Here is a 17,065-nt window from a genome sequence, read left to right on the forward strand (position 1 = left end):
TAAACTACTGACTACATTTCTCCCAAATTCCAAGTAAAAATATTATCATTTAGTGTCACGTCTGCTCCTGCTCCTCCCCTCCGGCGTACGATGTCACCAGAATATTAACCACCGGTCCTGGGATTCATCATTACACACACACCTGGCACTCATCATTACGCGCACCTGTGAATCATTATGATCATTATGATTCACACCTGGACTCCATTACCTTCATCATTTCCTCCCCTATATATGTCACTCTCCCATGTTCACTCACCAGTTGGTATTGTTCTTGTGCATCGGCATACTGCCTTATGTTAGTGTCGTGTTCTTGGTTATTGTTTTATTAAAACGTTTCACCTGAACCTGCTTCCGACTCACAGCCCCATCATTACATTTAGAGAATCTATTTGCAGAAAATGAAAACTGTTCAAAATAACAAAAAAGATGCAGTGTTGTCAGACCTCGAATAATGCAAAGAAAATAAGTTCATATTCATTTTTAAACAACACAATACTAATGTTTTAACTTAGGAAGAGTTCAGCAATCCTCCACCAAATTTCACAGTGGATGCGACAGCAAGGCTGGAATCGGTCAGATTTGTCTTTGTGAAGGATGCATGAAAAAATCCACGTACAAGGTTGTCCTGGAAGAAAACTTGCGCCCTTCAACTCTGACAATGTTCCCCAATTCTGAGGATTGTTTTTTTCCAGCAGGAAAATGCTCCATGCCACACAGCCAGGTCAATCAAGGTGTGGATGGAGGACCACCAGATCAAAACCCTGTCATGGCCAGCCCAATCTCCAGACCTGAACCCTATTGAAACCTCTGGAATGTGAGGAAGATGGATGGTGACAAGCCATCAAACAAAGCCGAGCTGCTTGAATTTGTTTTGCGCCAGGAGGGAGTGGCATGAAGTCATCCAACATCAATGTGAAAGACCGGTGGAGAGCAGGACAAGACACATGAAAGCTGTGATTGAAAATCAGGGTTATTCCACCAAATTGATTTCTGAACTTTTCCTGAGATAAAACCTTAGCATTGTGTTGTTTAAAAATGAATACTAACTTATTTTCTTTGCATTAGTCGAGGTGTGACAACACTATATTTTGTTATTTTGAACAGTTGTCATTTTCTGCAAAGTAAATGTTCTAAATGGCAATATTTTATTTTGAATTTGGGAAAATGCTGTCAGTAGTTTATAGAATAAAACAGAAATGTTAATTTTACCCAAACACATACCTATAAATAGAAAAACAGATAATTTTGCAGTGGTCTCAATGATTTCCCGAGCTGTATTTAGCAGTTGTTGATGCAGGTGTTCCTAGCTCCAACAGTGCAGTAATATCTAACAATACACACACATCTAAAAGTAAAAGAAAGAAATTAAGACATATTACGATGAGCAATGTTGGTTGAGGAACTGGGTGGTAACCGGCTAGTGACAGAGACTTAAGTTCAGGGCAGGGAGCTGGTTGGAAGTTGGCGAGTGATGGCCAACTTCCAACCAGTTCCTGTGACACTGGATTCTGTAGATGTCCAGGAGGGCAGGCAGTGTGGGTGCATTGGGCAGACCAGACCACCCTCTGAAGAGCCCTGCGATTACGGACGGTGCAGTTGTGGTCCAGCCAGACCAGATGCTGATGGGATGGGGGTGTGCTCCCTTTGCTGTCTCCTGAAGTCTACGATCAGCTCCTTTGTTTTGTTGACGTTAAGGGAGAGGTTGTTTTCCTGTCACCACTTCCCCAGGGCCCTCACCTCCTCCCTGTACACTGTCTCACCGTTGTTGGTAATCAGGCCTACCACTGTTGTTTCGTCAGAAAACTTCATGATTGAGTTGGAGGCGTGCATGGCCACGCAGTCATGGGTGAACAGGGAGTCCAGGAGGGGGCTGAGCACGCACCCTTGTGGGGCCCCTGTGTTGAGGATCAGCAGGTGGAGGTGCTGCTACCTTCACCACTTGGGGTAGCCTATCAGGAATTCCAGGTCCCAGATGCACAGGTTGGGTTCAGACCCAGCCTGAAGGCTGAGCTGTAGTCAATGAACAGCATTCTTACATGCTGTATTTGTTCTGCTTGTCTAGGTGGGATGGGCAGTGTGCAGTGCGATGGTGATTGCTTCATCTGTGGACCTATTGGGGCGGTACGCAAATTGCAGTGGGTCTAGGCCCTAGGGTGTCGGGTAAGGTGGCGGTGATATGATCCTTAACTAGGTTCTCAAATCACTTCATGATGACAGAAGTGAGTGCTATGGGGCGATAGTCATTTAGTTCAGTTACCTTCACTTTCTTGGGTACAGGAACAATGGTGGGTATCTTGAAGCAAGTGGGGACAGCAGACTGGGATAGGGAGAGATTGAATATATCTGTCAACATTCCAGCCAGCTGGTGTGCACATGCTATGAGGACACGGTTAGGATTACATCTGGGCCGGCAGCCTTGAGAGGGTTAGCACGCTTAAATGTCTTGCTCACGTCGGGCCACGGAGAATGAGAGTTCACAGTCCTTGGGAGCGGCCCGTATGGGTATCACTGTGTTATGTTTGGATGTTAAATGCCAAGACAGTCATTGATGCAAGTAACCAGTGTTGTTCAGCACATTCCAATACATCTGGGTATATCAAGCACATGGGTAAAAACACTGTTGTTGCAGTAATTAACATTTACCAACAGATGATGACCCTTGAATATCACTCCATTTTGAACACTGAGCTCCTCTTTAACTGGCCAATATTCTCTCATGGCTAGAACAGGTTCTTCCGTGCAGTTGGGCCAGCCCATCAGAATCACAGACCTCAATGCCTGGAGGTTTTCGCCCCGGTCTGTGTGCTGTCTGATTTGTAACATTGGGGTAGTCAGCCTGGTTGACGTGTTCAACATCCACTTGCCCTGGTTTATACACCACCTTGAGGTTGTAGCTTTGTAGAGGCAGTAGCATGCTCTGCAGGCTTGATCGGTCTCTGTGGTAATGATGTTGTGCCCGTACAGGTAGTGGCAGAAGCGTTGCCTTACAAACACAATGCTGAGGCCCTCCTTCTCTATCTGGGCATAGTTCTACTCTGTTGGAGTGAGCACTCTAGAGGCAGGCCCCCCTGCATGAGGCAACAGCCCAGTAGGGGGGTAGGTGAGGAATCTGACGAAGCGCTGCAGTGCCTTCACGTCAGATTGAGGGGGCATGTCCAACACAGCCTTCACTTTCTCAGGATCCGCTTTCAATCTGGTGCAGGACAAGATGTGCCCGTGAAAGTGGACCTCTGGCACTTTGAACTGAAGCTTTTTTATGCTTAGCTTTAGCTTGACCTGTCTGCATCTGTCTATCAGGGCCAGCAGCATGGAGTCATGGTCAAGTTCTGCCTCCTCATCACTGTCTCCACAGCCAACTATGAGGATGTCATGTGCTATGGGTTCCACGCCATTGAGTCCAACCAGCAGCTCGTGCTGTTTCCTCTGATACACCTCTGGATCCACGGAGACCCAAAATGAGAGCTTCAACCACCTCTTCCTGCCCCAGGTTGTCTAAAAAGGTGGTCAGGTAGCTGCAGTACTCGACGAGCTTGCACTGCAGGAAGGCAGCTCTGGCATCTATGAGCATGAAGACTCAGGCCTTCAGGAGCTTGTAAAGAACATCCTCTAACATGGGAATAATAACCAGTGCCTGGTTGAGGTGTTTAGAATCAATGCATTGTCTGATTTCTTGACAATAACCATATTACTTACCCAGTCTGTAGGCTCAGTGACAATTGTGAGGGGTGTATCGTCTTTGATTTGTCAAGCTGAGCCTTTGCGGCTGCTTTCATAGCCACTGGTACATTGCGGGGTGTACACTGGACAGGCTGGATTACTGCGTCCAACTCAAAGTGGACTTTGCGTGAACTGACTCGCCCGGTGAGTTGAAGACTTTGTCTACAATGTTAAGGTCTGCTGGGATGGAGAAGTTAATAAGCCAGAGGCGATCGCATGTGGATCCAGGCAGTAATGGCAGTTTCCTAGCCTCAACTATTTCAAACTTATGGGTGTGTTTCTGGCCCGCACAACACACTGTAAAAAAACAGGCCTAAAGAGGCCATCAATGTTCACAGTCATGTCTATCCGATACTAATAACACTAACTAGCAAACTCACTGTAGCGAAGGTACATTCCGGCTATCTTTTACTCACGGACACATTTTTTGTACACCCGAACATTTCGCTCATGAATAGTTTTCCCACTTGACACCATATTTGGACGTTAAACGACGAAACAGAGATATTGATGTGAGCAATCAATCTTGTTCAGCACACTGCAATACATCCGGGTATATCAAGCACACTGGTAAGAACACTGGTGTTGCAGTAATTAACATTTACCAACAGATGGCATACAACGTGCCATCTTACACCCATAACATGTTAAAGCATGTTAACTGGATAGGTTTTAATCATCACAGTGGGAACAACATCCCCTATACACTTGCTGATTAACTATGTCATTGTGTCAGTGTATACGTCAATGTTATTCTCAGAGGCAACACGGAATTGAGTCGTGATCTGATTTGCCGAAGGGAGGATGGGGGAGGGCCATGTAGCCATCCCAGAATGGAGCGTAACAATGGTCGAGAGTTTTTACACAAGTACTGCAGGACATGTGTCGATAGAACTTTGGCAGCGTTTTCTCAGATTTGCATTATTAAAGTTCCCAGAGACAATAAATATGGCCTCAGGTTTAGGGCTGTTAACTTCTTGGTGACAGGGGGCAGTATTTTCACGTCCGGATGAAATGCATGCCCAAATTCAACTGCCTGCTACTCATCCCCAGAAGATGCGATATGCATATTATTAGTAGATATGGATAGAAGACACTCTGAAGTTTCTAAAACTGTTTTAATCATGTCTGTGAGTATAACATAACTTATTTAGCAGGCGAAACCCTGAGGACAAACCATTCAGATTTTTTTTAAGGTCACTCTCTTTTCAATGGGTTTTCATTGGGAATCCAGGACCTTCTTGCAGTTCCTATCACTTCCACTGGAGGTCAACAGTCTCTAGAAATTAGTTGAGGTTATTCCTTTGTGTAATGAAGAAGTACGGTTATCTTGAACGAGGGTCACTTGAAGTGTACTGTTAGATAGAGGCGCGTGACCAGAAAGCATGCTTCAGTTTGTTTTCTTCCTGTATTGAACACAGATCATCCCGTCTTCAATTATATTGACTATTTACATTAAAAAATACCTAAAGTTGTATTACAAAAGTAGTTTGAAATGTTTTGGTAAAGTTTACAGGTAACTTTTGAGATATTTTGTAGTCACGTTGCTCACGTTGGAATCTGTGTTTTTCTGGATCAAACGCGCCAAATAAATGGACATTTTGGATATATATCGACGGAATTAATCGAACAAAAGGACCATTTGTGATGTTTATGGGACATATTGGAGTGCCAACAAAAGAAGCTCGTCAAAGGTAAGGCATGAATTATATTTTTATTTCTGCGTTTTGTGTTGCGCCTGCAGGGTTGAAATATACTTTCTCTCTTTTGTTTACGGAGGTGCTATCCTCAGATAATAGCATAGTTTGCTTTCACTGAAAAGCCGTTTTGACTAGGGTGCAGTATTTTCATTTTTGGAAAAATAACGGTCCCGTAGTAAACGGGATATTTTGTCAGGACGAGATGCTAGAATATGCATATAATTGACAGCTTAGGAGGGAAAACATTAGAAAGTTTCCAAAACTGTAAAAATATTGTCTGTGAGTATAACAGAACTGATATTGCAGGCGAAAGCCTGAGAAAAATCCAATCCGGTAGTGCCTCATGTTTTGAAAGCGCTGCATTCCAATGCGTCCCTATTGAGCATTGAATGGGCTATCAACCAGATTACTTTTTCTCCGTATTCCCCAAGGTGTCTACAGCATTGTGACGTAGTTTTACGCATTTATGTTGAAGAATACCCGTAAGCGGCTACATTGCGCAACTGGTCACCTGATGGCTCCCAAAGTGATTCTCGCGTAAAATACAGATGTAGCCATTATTCCAATCGGTCCTACTGAAAAACCAATTGTCCCAGTGGATATATTATCGAATAGATATTTGAAAAACACCTTGAGGATTGATTATAAACAACGTTTGCCATGTTTCTGTCGATATTATGGAGCTAATTTGGAATATTTTTCGCCGTTTTCATGACTGCAATTTCCGGGCGATTTCTCAGCCAAACGTGAAGAACAAATGGAGCTATTTCGCCTACAAAAATAATATTTTTGGAAAAAAGGAACATTGGCTATCTAACTGGGAGTCTCATGAGTGAAAACATCCGAAGCTCATCAAAGGTAAACTATTTAATTTGATTGCTTTTCTGATTTCCGTGACCAAGTTACCTGCTGCTAGCTGGACAAAATGCTATGCTAGGCTATCGATAAACTTACACAAATGCTTGTCTAGCTTTGGCTGTAAAGCATATTTTGAAAATCTGAGATGACAGGGTGATTAACAAAAGGCTAAGCTGTGTCTCAATATATTTCACTTGTGATTTTCATGAATAGGAATATTTTCTAGGAATATTTATGTCCGTTGCGTTATGCTAATTAGTGTCAGTTAATGATTGCGGGATGGGGAGTCACAACAGACTTTTTCCCGCTGAAACTCTAACACATTCAAAAAGCGAATACTGGAACAATATTTATAACTTGAGACCGTGGGGAATGGCCAGAGATGATCTATAGAACACTAATGTTATATGTCAAAGGAAAAACTATAACTTGAAAAGAATATACACAACATGTACGAAGTCTCCATCTACATTGTATATGAGGTACGAAAAATATTAAAGTATTTTTGTTAACTTCTTATGGCTGCAGGGGCAGTATTGAGTAGCTTGGATGAAAAGGTTCCCATTGTAAACAGCCAGGTCCTCAGTCTGAGTTGCTAATATATGCATATTATTATTAGTATGGGATAGAAAACACTTTAAAGTTTCCAAAACGGTCAAAATATTGTCTGTGAGTATAACAGAACTGATATTGCAGGCGAAATACTGAGGAAAATCAAAACAGGAAGTGGCTTCTATTTTGAAAACTCCATGTTCCATAGCCTCTCTTTGCTCCATTTAAAGGGATATCAACCAGATTCCTTTTCCTATCGCTTCCTCAAGGTGTCAACAGTCTTCAGACAGAACAATTAGCCAGAACGATAACATCGCGTCAAGTGGTCACATGAGTTTTGCTCGCGCAACTGAGTTTGGACAGCCATTGCTTTTCCCTCACCTACTGATAAAGACATTTGCAGTTGATATATTATCGATTATATATTTTAAAAACAACCTGAGGATTGATTATAAAAAACGACATCTTTCTGTGGACATTATGGAAACTATTTGGAATTTGTCTTCGTTGTCGTGACCGCTCTTTCCTGTGGATTTCTGAACATAAAGCGCCAAACAAACGGAGGAATTTTGGATATAAAAATAATCTTTATGGAACAAAAGGAACATTTGGAAAACATCCGAAGATCAAAGGTAAACAATTAATTTGATTGCTTTTCTGATTTTCGTGACCAAGCTACCTGATGCTAAGTGTACTTAATGTTTTGTCGATAAAATTACACAAACGCTTGGATTGCTTTCGCTGTAAAGCATAATTTCAAAATCCGACACGACAGGTGGTTTAACAAAAGGCTAAGCTGTGTTTTCCTATATTGCACATGTGATTTCATGAATATAAATATTTTTAGTAATATTCATTGAATGTAGCGCTATACTATTCAGCGCTTGTTGATGACAAATATCCCGTTAAACGGGATTGCAGCCATAACAAGTTAAAAACTGAGCTTAAATGTATTTGGCAAGATTTTGAAAACATAGTTGCACACCTCATGGTTGTATTAATTTGGGATCTATTGCATCCCACAAAAGTCCCAGAGTATGTTTGGAATATTTATTTATTGCACAGAAGGACAACCACTGGAATAGGTTGACTTTTGTACTATGGGGGATAGTAGATTGACATAGGCTAGTGCCTTTGCTGTTCGTTAGGCCTTACTCATCTTCTTGGCTGACGAAAAGTAGGCTAAATGTAGACAGTTCTATCTTCAATATGCGCCTCGGAATTAGATAAGAGGGACGCACGCAGTCTTCATTCACTTAGCCTACTTCTTAGCTGAAATTTCCGTGAGAAGGACCCGATCACGTGACAGGAAATTGGCTAATAAGAATTTAGATTTGGTCACGTTGGTATGAAGAGATTTGGGAGAGAGGTGCAGGAATGCGTAGTATATATTTTTACTATAGCCCAAATTACGGCATGCCGTGTAAAGGCAAACAAACAAACACGTACACAAAACACAGGGTTGAGACCCAGACAAAAGAGCAAGGAGTATCTCGAATACATACACACGTACAATGATTAACATACGGGACGAGACCCAGAATCATCTGCGCAATCCACAAGGGCATGAAAGCCCAAAACACACAGCACAGGTACTCACACGCACCAATGGACATTGTAACAATAATCGACCCCACCATGGTGAACAAAGGGCACATATATACAAATACAATCAGTGGGAATAGGGGCCAGGTGTGCACAATGAAAGTTCCAGAGGGATCCTTGACAGATTTCTGAGAGAGTCTGCTTCGGAGCACCGATCACTTACTGCCACACAAGGGGGATGGATGCCTCTTGGAAATTTGAGGCCTCGTGAGAATATTATCAAGTGCTTTTCAAATTGTGAATGAAAGACGGATTCCTTTCAAGCACATTTTTTCATTAGAGTCCCATCATCTAAACAATAAGCCTAAAGTTGCAAGCAACATCTAAATTAAGTGTAACGGCTGTCCTCTTCATCTTCCTCTGACGAGGAGTATGAGATAGGACCAATACGCAGCGTGGTAAGTGTTCATGATATTTAATAGAACGGAACACCTAATGACAAAAAACAACAAGAAAACAAAAAAATGAAACCGAAACAGTTCTGTCTGGTGCAGACACACTAAACAGAAAACAACTACCCACAAATCAAGTGGAAAAAACAGGCTAACTAAGTATGATTCTCAATCAGAGACAACTAACGACACCTGCCTCTGATTGAGAACCTACCAGTCCAAACGCAAAACACAACATAGAAAAACGAACATAGACAACCCACCCCAACTTATGCCCTGACCAACCAAAAACAAAGACATAACAAAAGAATTAAGGTCAGAACGTGACATTAAACATAGAGGAGGACTGGATATTTGTTAACCGCTCAACACAGAATAGCCGCATGTGTGCACTTCCTTTGAAATCGTTTAGAGAAAACATCCTTTCTTTTTTTAAAGCTATGTTCAATTGTATTCTTCATACTATAAAATAAGAAAAAATAATGCCACGGAATTCTAAGCAAATCCTGTCTGCTAAATGAACTAGTGTAGCCCACAGCATAGTCATATCAGGGCCTAACACAAGGACAACTTGGAGTATGCTATTCTGTTCTGAAATTGACAACATTGTCTTCATATAATGTTTCTTTAGACCTGTCTAAAATAAATAACTGCTTTCTTGTGATGGTGTAGGCTACATTAACTTCTTGGATATAGGAGGCGCTCTTTAAATCTTTGGATGAAAAACGTTCCCGTTTTAAACAAGATATTTTGTCACGAAAAGATGCTCGACTATGCATATAATTGACAGCTTTGGAAAGAAAACACTCTGCCGTTTCCAAAACTGCAAAGATATTGTCTGTGAGTGCCACAGAACTGATGTTACAGAAAAAACCCAGCTAAAAATCCAATCAGGAAGTGACGCATTTTTTGAAACCGCCTCATGCCAATGACTCCTTATATGGCTGTGAATGGGCCACAAATGAGCTTAGGCTTTCTGTTGCTTCCCCAAGGTGTCGACAGCATTGTGACGTATTTGTAGGCATATCATTGGAAGATTGACCATAAGAGACTACATCTACCAGGTGGTCGCTTGGTGTCCTCCGTCGCAATTATTGCGTAATCTCCCGCTGCAGTATTTTTCCGTTTGCTTCTGATGAGAAGCCACTGATAGATTATCGAATAGATATGTGAAAAACACCTTGAGGATTGATTCTAAACAACGTTTGCCATGTTTCTGTCGATATTATGGAGCTAATTTGGAAAAAAGTTTGCCGTTGTAAGTGACTGCATTTTCTGGTCTTTTTCTTAGCCAAACGTGATGAGCAAAACGGAGTTATTTCGTCTACACAAACAATCTTTTTGGAAAAAATGAACATTTGCTATCTAACTAAGAGTCTCGTCATTGAAAACATCTGAAGTTCTTCAAAAGGTAAATTATTTTATTTGAATGCTTTTCTTGTTTTTGTGAAAATGTTGCCTGCTGAATGCTATGCTAGGCTATCAATACTCTTACACAAATGCTTGTGTAGGTTTGGTTGAAAAGCATATTTTGAAAATCTGAGATGACAGTGTTGTTAACAAAAGGCTAACCTTGTGTTTGAATATATTTATTTCATTTCATTTGCGATTTTCATTAACCTCTTAGTCCGCCCCATCCCGGATCCGGGATCGTGACTACAGCCTCAAGCTCATTACCATAACGCAAAATTAGCTATTTCTGAAAATTGCAAATTAAATGAAATAAATATGCCTGTCCTCAAGCTTATCCTTTTCTTAACAATCCAGTCGTCTCAGATTTTCAAAATATGCTTTAGAACCAGAGATAATCAATAATTTGTGTAAGAGTGGTGATAGCTAGCTTAGCATTTAGCGTTAGCATTTAGCACGCAACATTCACAAAAACCAGCAAAGGGATCAAATAAAATAATTTACCTTTGAAGAACTTCAGATGTTTCAATGAGGAGACTCTCAGTTACATAGCAGATGTCCAGTTTTTCCTGAAAGATGCTTGTGTAGGACACAACGTTCCGTTTTGTTACTATGCATTTGGCTACCGAAACTAACCGAAAATTCAGTCACCTAAACGTCAAACTTTTTTCCGAATTAACTCCATAATATCGACTGAAACATGGAAAACGTTGTTTGAATCAATCCTCAAGGTGTTTTGTCATATATCTCTTCATTGAAATCCCTTCCCTGGAAGCGTGCATTCTTCTCTGATTCGGATGGAAAAATACTGGTACCTGACTTTTGCGCACCAATTTCCACGCAGACACCGTGCGGGACACTTGGTAATTGTAGGCTCTTATGGTCAATCTTCCAATGATATGCCTACAAATACGTCACAATGCTGCAGACACCTGGGGGAAACGATAGGAAGTGTCCGTTCATTCCTGTCGCATTCACAGCCATATAAGGAGATCATGGAAAACGTGCCTCCAGAAATCCTGTTGATTTCCTGGTCACTCAAACATCTTGGTTTTGCCTGTAGATTTTGTTCTATGGCACTCACAGTGAAAATCTTTGCAGTTCTGGAAACGTCAGTGTCTTCTTTCCAAAACTATCAATTCCAAGCATAGTCGAGCATCTTTTCGTGACAAAATATTGCGCTTAAAACGGGCACGTCTTTTTATCCAAAAATGAAATACTGCCCCTAGAGTCTTAACAGGTTAATAGGAAACGTTGCGTTATGGTATTGAGCTTGAGGCAATGATTACGCTCCCGGATACGGGATTGCTCGTCGCTAGAGGTTAAATGGATTTATTAGACTTTAAAAAAAGTAGATGTTCTAAAAGGTCTGCATCAGTGGCTTGAAGGCTATGCGTGGAAGCCAGGAGATGCTAAACATGTTTATGTTAATTAATGGTCAATTACCGTGAGACCAGCTGTTATTTGCTTGACAATCACCGGCTGACAAAATTTCATGACCGCCACAGCCCTACTCAGGATATGCGTTTTCCGGTTTGCACAAGGTGCAGTGCAATTCCTTGAGAGCCATCGAGGTATCGAGGCTTGAGGGGGAATATACATGGCTGTGATGATGACCGAAGAGAATTCTCTCGGGATGTAATGCGGTCGGCATTTGATTGTCAGGTATTCTAGTTTGGGTAAACAAAAGGACTTGAATTCCTGTACTTTACCATAATCACACCATGAGTTTTTAATCATGAAACATACACCTCTGCCTTTCTTCTTCCCAGAGAGTTTTTTATTCCTATCTACGCAACTGAGAACCCAGCTGGCGGTATGGAGGGGGCAGGATATCCGGGGAGAGCCATGATTCCGTGAAACGGAGTAAGTTACAGTCCCTGATGTCTCTCTGGACGGAGATCCTCGCCCTGAGCTCGTCTACTCTATTGTCCAGGGACTGAACATTAGTGAGTAATATAGTCAGAAGCGGTGGATGATGTGCACACCTCCTGAGTCGGACTACTAAGTCCATTCCGAATACCTCTTCTCTGCCGACGGTGTCTTGGCACAACCTGGGATAAGTTTAATTGTCTTTTGGGGCTACGAACAAAGGATCCAAACCGGGAAAGTTGTATTCCTGGTCGTAATGCTGATGAGTTACCGCTGCTCTGATATCCAAATGTTCTTTCTGGATGTAAGTAATAACACAAAAAACGTTCTGTTGCTTAGGAACTAGAAGCAGAGCTGTCTGTCAGTGCCATCATTGGCAATATGGAAAGGTTTTGTTATAAATGACCCATCAACTTCAATGAACGATGGAGATGAATTGGGTTTTCTGTCCATGATATCATTTAAGGTACTCCAAAGTCCTTTTCCATTGGTTTTTATGTAATTTATCTTGGGATAGTAATATAATTTCTTCTTCTTTTTGTTCAATTTAGTCACATTTCTCAGTTTACAGTATGCCAACCAATCAGTTTACAGTATGTCAACTTCTTGAATAATTTCTTTAAATTATAAAAATTTTCAATTCACCATCAATCGAGGGGGCTTTAACAGTTCTCACAGTTAATTTCTTAGCAGGTGCATGCTTGTCAACAATTGGCATGAATAATTTTACAAATATTTCCAGTGCTGCATCTGGATTAACTTCCTCATACACAACATACATTTTTTACATATTCAACAAAAGAGTCCTGAGAAAACATTTTGAGTTCTGAGAAAACACTTGTACATTAAATTACTTCATGCCCAACTTTTGGCTTTCCTTATTATTGCCACAATATTATGGACATTACAGCCAAAGGTAACTGATAGTGCTTTGGAGCAAAGCTTTTCAGCATTAGTGAAGAGTAAGATATAATCAATACAAGTGGATATCACAGATCCAACACTATTGGCATGCACTCTAATTGGTTGAGTGATAATCTGGGTCAAATTGAAGGCATTAGTCACAGAATGTTTCTCTTGAGAGGAATTGCTAGTTGCTAACCAGTCAATGTTCAGGTCACCCAATGTTCAGCTCACCCTTTGTTGTGTCAAATACAGATTTCATGTCACATGTGTCTCCAACTTTCTCACTATCCTTATCTTACCCAGTGAAGTTACATGTTTAGGAGAAATTGTTTAATTAATGACAGGTCCAGTATAGGTCTACTATAGCCAATAAACATAATGTATTCTCAAGGTTTACTATTCCAAAGGGATAGTAAATGCATACAAAATAACAAAAACACCACAGGTCAGGGGCATCTGAGGTAAAACCGGGACAGTTCCAAACCATTATGTCTTTCTCTTATTCACTGCCAGAGAGGGGGGAGGATTAGTTTAGAAAACAGAGAGAAAGACAGTGTAACGTGGTGAGGTTGGACCCAGGTGCAGAGAAGACACCGGATGAGGAATAAGTGGTTAAGGATAAACATAAATACTTTACTGATAAACAGTAGCTGCAGGATCACAATACACTGGAAAAAAACAACAAACACTAAATCTTGAAAACTCCCTCAGGAAACAAATGCACACGGTAAACAATTCAACCTTCTGCAAAGGAAACCAGAAAACACACCTCTTTTAACAGGGAGATATTCATGAGTAATAGGACACACCAGACTGTCATTATTGTCTATAGGACGTTCCCTGCCGCCCTCTGGTGACAGGTAGAACCATGACAGTACCCTCCCTTCTAGGAGCGGCTCCAGCCGCTGAGCCAGGGTGACCACCACATAGTTGGTTAAAGTCCCTAACAATTCCCGGATCCAGGATGACCCGGGCAGGCACCCACTCCCACTCCTCGGGACCGTAGCCCTCCCAGTCCACCAGGTACTGCCGGGTGCCTTGGACTTGACGAGCCTCCAACAAATGCCCGGACAGTTTAGGCTGGGCTTGAGGGGGCGGTGTGGAGGGAGAGAAGGGACTGGTCCTTACCATCTTGAGACGGAAGGCATGGAAGGATGGACAGATCCTCATAGACCTGGGAAGCTGGAAATGATAGGTGATCGGGTTGATGCGATTCGGGATCTTGAATGGTCCTATGCAGCATGGAGCGAGCTACCACGAGTCCACCTTTCAAGGGAAGATCACGGGTGGAAAGCCACACCCGTTGACCCGGTCAGTGGAGCCGCAGAGGACAGGAGCAAGGAGGATCGTGCTCTGATCCAGGTGCAGCGACATCCTCGAATGAACGCCTCGGTTGATGGCACCCCCGCTTCGGCTTCTTGTTCAGGAAACAGGGGGGAACCCAAACTGACACTTGAACGGCGAGAGTTCGGCAGTGTGTTATGAGCATATTCTGCCCAGATGAGGAACTTGCTCCAGGTTCTGGCCTGAGTGGAGACGAAACAGCAGAGGAACTTCCCCAACTCCTGGTTGGCCTGCACAGTTTCCATTAGACAGTATAGGTATTGTCCAAAAATGTTCACAATATTGCATCTCCAACATGAACTTCCAAATAATAAATGTGTACAAATTATAACGGACCTTCTGGCCCAGAAATGGCTTTTGACGAACAAATGGGTCGCAAAAATTAAGTTCAGGGTCTACTACATAGCACCTGCTCAGACCCACATGCGCACACCCCCCCCCCCCATCTCCAGCATCACTCTCCACCACATGGCCTTAAACTACACCATTTTGTTTCTCTTTGTCACCCATGTACTTTCAACATGTAGATAATAAAGCATTTTACCTTCCCATTGTGTTAACAACGGAGAATTGTTTGATTTCGTACATTTTTTCAAGATGATTGACAAGAAAAGCAGCATCAAACCTGCACCTCAAATGTTATGTCTTGAAATATGCCGATAGATCAAAAACTCTTTCTATCTCTTTCCAGAACTTTTGGACTTCATAACATTCCCAGAAGGCATGGATTATTATAACTTGATGAAAAATTTACCCGGTAATATAATTTCATTTACTGTGGGCCTAAGATCTATGGCTTTAAACTTCTGAATGAATGATTATATTGAAGAAAGAATCCGCCTCTTATGAGTTCTGAGAGCCGATCCGTTACTCAACGAAATAACATCAATTTATTTAGCCTAATAGTAGGCTATTATTCCTCTTTTCCTGTATGAATTAATTTGTATGCATGTCTATTCAACATTTAGCTAAAAAATAAACCATGCCATGAATAATGAACAATATATTTTATTTTCACAATGCAATGCATGTCACGCCCTGACCTTAGTTTTCTATGTTTTATGTATTATTTTGGTCAGGTCAGGGTGTGACGAGGGTGGGTATGCTTGTTTGTCCTGTCTAGGGTTTTTGTACATTTCTAACTCAATATCACAGACCTGATTTGTCCTAATGGAAAATGCATCAACCCCTACAAATATGGCAATCTATTATAATCCACATAATTCAAATGAAATGAGCTGTAGCGAGAGAGAGACTGTGTATGCTACAGACGATCAGAAAGAATGTGTCTTTAACCCTGCATTATAGTATAACTTATTATGAATGAAAGCCACGAATGAGTGAGTCACTCAGCCCGATGCTGAAAAATATAGCTGTCTGCGGTTCTGAAACAATCTTGAGTGCAGCATTGAATTGGCGCTTTTCCCTCTATGTTGCTATGTGCATAGTACCGAAGTCAACCAGCATTTTGGTGTTGAGAACAACGCGGTAGAGGCAGCAGCAGAGAAACATCCCTTGCCTTAAGTGTCTAAGAAAATTGAGGCCTAACTGCCTGGCTTTATAAATCATCCATATATATCGACAGAAACAAGACAGATCCTGCTTCTGTTCCCTGTTTGAGTGTTTGTTTAATAGCCTACTGATTCTGTGAGCACCAAATATCTGGCTGTTTTTAATCTTTTGCTATGCTGTAAATTAAGGCGTTAAAAAATATATGTTAGAACAGACTTTCTGGTATTACTTAGAATGTATTTTGTGTTGTTTACGCTGTTCCAAGCAGGCAGAAAAATTATATTGTAATCTAACAGCACCTGTCGTTAACACATATTGTGCACACCAGCAGCAGCATACCACCCTGCATACCACTGCTGGCTTGCTTCTGAAGCTAAGCAGTGTTGGTCCTGGTCAGTCCCTGGATGGGAGACCAGATGCTGCTGGAAGTGGTGTTGGAGGGCCAGTAGGAGGCATTCTTTCCTCTGGTCTAAAAAATATCCCAATACCCCAGGGCAGTGATTGGGGACACTGTCCTGTGTAGGGTACTGTCTTTCGTATGGGACGTTAAACGGGTGTCCTGACTCTCTGAGGTCATTAAAGATCCCATGGCACTTGTTGTAAGAATAGGGGTGTTAACCCCGGTGTCTTGGCTAAATTCCCAATCTGGCCCTCAAACCATCACGGTCACCTAACAATCCCCAGTTTACAAATTGGCTCATTCCCTCTCCCCAGTAACTATTCCCCAGATTGTTGCTGTAAATGAGAACGTGTTCTCAGTCAACTTACCTGGTAAAATAATAGATACATTTTTTAAAAACACAGCTGTTACTCCTATACCCTTATTATTATGATCCTCATTATAATAAGTCATGTCATTTTCATTATAGTAGTAGCCTTGTATAACAAACAGCGAGCTGTAGGCCAAAGTGCCCACCCTGTTTAGTCTTAATACCATAACTTTCTACTCGTGAAGCTATGCATGAAGCCTCTTTAGTCATAAGAGTTCTACCTAGTTGACAGATATTTAGGAGACTTCATGAGCTGTTCAAGTTAAGAGTTACCAGCAGGTATCTTGATTATAGAAAAAGGCAGCGAGTCAGTGGTTCCTGTGCCATAGAGAGGCATTTGCTTTGGCGTTGTTCAAATAATGTTTAAAGATTTCTATATAATCAACCCATAAATAATCTAGACCTACATGCAACAGTGGCTTTT

At 41.7% G+C, this 17,065-nt stretch overlaps 1 protein-coding gene across 3 annotated transcripts in view; it reads right to left on the minus strand.

The window, feature by feature from the left end:
• Positions 1–17,065, minus strand: part of LOC124000464 (calcium/calmodulin-dependent protein kinase kinase 1-like) — a 124,882-nt gene that overhangs the window by 4,013 nt on the left and 103,804 nt on the right. The gene's annotated exons all lie outside the window — the stretch shown is intronic.

Source organism: Oncorhynchus gorbuscha, linkage group LG16 (genome assembly GCF_021184085.1).
Source record: "Oncorhynchus gorbuscha isolate QuinsamMale2020 ecotype Even-year linkage group LG16, OgorEven_v1.0, whole genome shotgun sequence".
NCBI lineage: Eukaryota > Metazoa > Chordata > Actinopteri > Salmoniformes > Salmonidae > Oncorhynchus > Oncorhynchus gorbuscha.